General features: G+C 41.5%; 1 non-coding gene across 1 annotated transcript; it reads right to left on the reverse strand.

Moving 5' to 3' along the window:
* Positions 1-2,229: 2,229 nt before the first annotated feature.
* LOC119938170 lies at positions 2,230-2,366 on the reverse strand. The gene has a single exon (XR_005454359.1). It is a non-coding gene; the product is annotated as a small nucleolar RNA SNORA7 (small nucleolar RNA).
* Positions 2,367-4,245: the final 1,879 nt, after the last annotated feature.

The raw sequence follows: 4,245 nt of genomic DNA on the forward strand, positions 1-4,245 counted from the left end.
TACAGAGTGTGCATGCGTATGTGTGTGTAGCCAAGTGCTTAGGTAATGGAGTAGCACTGAAGTGGCAATTTGTGGGTGAAATAGTGTGGGGATATGAGAGATCAATCAAGGAAGGTCCCCTGAAGGAGCTGTCCTTTCAGAAGGGCCTTGAAGATGGGGGAAAAGAGGTGGTCCCCATGAATATGAAGTTGTTAGAAATTCTAGGCTGAAGCAAGGGAATGAACAAGAAAGTCCCTCTGGACTGTAAGCTCCTTGTGGGCGGCAAACATGTCCACCAAATCTATTATAGTGTACTCTCCCAAGTGCTTTGTATAGTGCTATGTACAATGAGTACTCAACAAATATGACTGATTGAAAGCAGGTGGCCCAGAGAAATGTTAAGTGTGAGTTGGTCTATAGTAGGGAGAGACCTCCAATTTTGAAATGATATCCACTATAGACTGTAAGCTCTTTGTGGATAGGGAACATGTACAAACTCGATTGTGTTGTACTCTCCCCAGCACTTAGAATTCAATAAGTGCAATTGATTGATGCAAAAATTGCAAATACTAGTAATGGTTTACATTTACAGATGGAAACAGTTTCTACTTTGTAAAATGTAGTATCAAATTAACTAGGGTATTTCTTTGATTTAGTGTTCTTCTTTTAGGGAAGCCTCTACCAGATTGGAATCTGAAGAGAGATGTCACGAAGGGTTAGTACCCAAAATGAAAACAATTGCTATTTACGGCAATGAGAAGGTCAGCTTTGAGATAAGAACTGCAACTAAATTTAAAACGTCACACCATTTTGCTGTTAAAAATGCATTATAAGGGAACCTTACAACCTTATTCTGAGACTATGAGGAAGTCGCCTTGTATTTCCCAGACTGAATCACACAGAACTATGATAGGTCAAAGGCAATTTGTAGCCAGGAGCAATGACCATCCTTTCTAATCAAAGTGCATTTTACTAAACCCTTGTTAAAACAAAAGTTCCAAATACCTGTAAATAATATTTATCTTTGATTGCTGAGCACTAGTTATAGAAACAGTTATAAGAATACGTTTGTAAGAAATAGAATTGTGGGAAAGTAACAGTACTGAAAAAGTCAATATTAGGTTCATTATGTTATATTGAGTCATGATAAAAGAGTTACTTATTCACTTTGGAGTCCTAAGACATATTCCAATGACTTCAATGAGTAAATGATCCTGTCTAGTACTTCATCAGATCCATTGTTTTTATCAGTGCAAAAATGAATTTCAGTAGATCATGAATCATTGATCCTTGATATATTCCCGTTTTTTCCTCAAAGGTCATTCACTCATTCATTCAATCATATTTATTGAGCGCTTACTGTGTGCCGAGCACTGTACTAAGAACTTGGGAAGTACAAATCGGCCACATATAGAGACGGTCCGTACCCAACAACGGGCTCAGAGTCTAGAAAGGTTAAGCCACACATGTAAAAGGCAATTATTGCATCGAATTGCCACTAACTAAATTTCTCAGCTCTCAACTTCAGGTCTAGGGGACACTCACTGAACCTTGAAGGTGTAAGTTCAAAACAAAAACAAGGAAAGCCTTGTTCAGCAGCAAGTGGTAAACACATGGCTTCAGTTACTGTGGGAAGTTGTGCAGGTAGAATATAAGTGCTTAGTACAGTGCTTTGCACACAGTAAGCACTCAATAAATACAATTGAATGAATATCAACAGGTTCAAGGAGGGTTGAGCAAAATCTTGGACGGGGAAGTCAAAATACGTTATAGATCATCATGGTATATATTGAGTGCCTACTCTGTGCTGACCGTTGTGAGAAACCTGGGTTAGGTACAGATTAGATACCATCTTAAACCTAATGGTTATAGAAGGGAAACGTAGGGATATTGGATGAAAAATAGGGCTTGTTTGAAAAGTTGATAAGTGTTTAGCTGAATTCATCCAATTCATAGATCCAAGGACAGTTTTTTGAGGAGGCAGTTGTATTTATCTTGATGGGACATTCTCTATCACGGTAATTGTTGTTGTCTATGCTGTCGAGTCGTGTCCGACCCATAGCAAGGCCGTGGAAACATCTCTCCCAGAATACCCCACCTCCATCTGCAATTGTTCTGGTAATGTATCCATAGAGCTTTCTTGGTAAAAATATGGAAGTGGTTTTCCATTGCCTTCTTCCACGCAGTAAACCTGAGTCCCGGTTCTCAACTCTCTCCCATGCTGCTGCCTCCTGACACAGGTGGGTTTTGACTTGTAGCAGATTGCCTTCCACTCGCTAGCCACTGCCCAAGCTAGGAATGGAACGGGTATACCTCTGCGTGCCTCTCCCTCCCATAGTCAAGACTGGTAGAGTACTGGAAACTCTCTAGTGTGACTCTGAGAGGTGATCATGGCAATAGATAATCATAATAACAATGATGATGATGATAAGAATAATAGTAATTAAGAAGCAGTGTGGCCTAATGGAAAGAGCAAAGCCCTGGGAGTCAATGGACCTGGGTTTTAAATTCTGGTTTTGCTATTTGTCTGGTGTGTGATCTTGGGCAAGTAACAATTTCTCTGTGCCTCAGTTTCCTCATCTGTAAAATGGGTATGACATTCTAGTCCTTCTTAGACTTTGAGCCCCATTTGGACAGGGACTATGTCCCTGATTATCCTGGGACAACCTGATTATCCAACCCAGAGCTTAGTACAGTGCTTGGTACACAGCAAGGGCTTAACAAACTAGTAGCAGTATTTGTTAAGCACTTACTGTGTGTAAAGGACTGTTCTAAACACTTGGCTAGGTACAAATTAATCAGGCTAGGCACAGTCCCTGTCCCACATTGTGCTTAAAGTCTAAGTAGGAGGGAGAATAGATATTTCATCCTCACCCACAGTTATGGAAACTGAGGCACAGAGAAGTTAAGGGACTTGCCCGAGTTCACACCACAGGCAAGTGGAGAATTCAGGATTAGAACCCAAGTCCTTTGACTCTGAGGTCCATGCTATTTTTTTTTCATTTATTAAGCACTTACTATGTGCAAAGCACTGTTTTAAGTGCTGGGGAGGTTACAAGGTGATCAGTTTGTCCCACAGGGGGCTCACAGTCTTCATTCCCATTTTATAGATGAGGGAACTGAGGCCCAGAGAAGTTAAGTGACTTGCCCAAAGCCACACAGCTGACAAGTGGCGGAGAGTAATTTGAACCCATTACCTCTGACCCTAAAGCCTGTGCTCTTTCCACTGAGTCATGCTGCTTCTCTAGCCATGCTATTTCACTTTCCCTACTTCCCTATGGTGTTTCCCAGTGGATGTTCAGGAAGGCAACAATCACAGTCTCCCTTCCAGTACTTATTAGTTGAAATTATTGGAGACGGAATACTGGTCTGGATGCATTTATTTTTTTTTCATATTATTGTCTGTCTCTTCCCTCTAGGTTGTAAGCTCATTTTGGTCAAGGAATGTGCCTGTTTATTGTTGTATCGTACTCTTCCAAGTGCTTATTACAGTGCTCTGCACACAGTAAGAGCTCAATAAATTTGATTGATTGCTAGGATCAATTCAAGGCTTTATTTTTCTGTTGACAAATAAATTTTGTATTATACACTAACAGCCTAGAGGGGAAGACAGATATTATTATAAAAAAGGTTGTGGTTATATACATAAGTTCTGTGGGGTTGAGGGCAGAGGCAGTGAATAAAGGGAACAAGTCAGTGCAATGCAAAAGGGAGTGGGAAAATAGGATATGAGGAGTTAGCCAGGGAAAGCCTCTTGGAGGAGATGTGCCTTTAAAAAGACTCGTGCCTCAGTGGAAAGAGCCCGGGTTTGGGAGTCGGAGGTCATGGGTTCTAATCCCGGCTCCGCCGCTTGTCATCTGTGTGACTTTGGGCAAGTCACTTAACTTCTCTGGGCCTCAGTGACCTCATCTGTAAAATGGGGATTGATTGTGAGCCCCAGAAGGGACAACCTGATCACCGTATATCCGCCCCAGTGCTTAGAACAGTGTTTTGCACATAGTAAGCACTTAACAAATACCAAAATTATTATTATTATTATTGAAATTGTCTGTCAGCTCTGAAAAGGGAGGACATTCCAGGCCAGAGGCAGGACTTGGGCAAGAGGTCGGCAGCAGGTTATGTGAGATTGAAATACACGGAGTAGATTGGCTTTAGAGGAGTGAAGTGCGCAGGCTGGGTTGTAGTAGGAGAGTAGCGAGGTGTGTAGGGTGGGGCAAGGTGACTGACTGCTTTAAGGCTGATGGTAAGAAGTTTCTTTGTGATGCA

Source organism: Tachyglossus aculeatus, chromosome 1 (genome assembly GCF_015852505.1).
Source record: "Tachyglossus aculeatus isolate mTacAcu1 chromosome 1, mTacAcu1.pri, whole genome shotgun sequence".
Taxonomy (NCBI): Eukaryota; Metazoa; Chordata; class Mammalia; order Monotremata; family Tachyglossidae; genus Tachyglossus; species Tachyglossus aculeatus.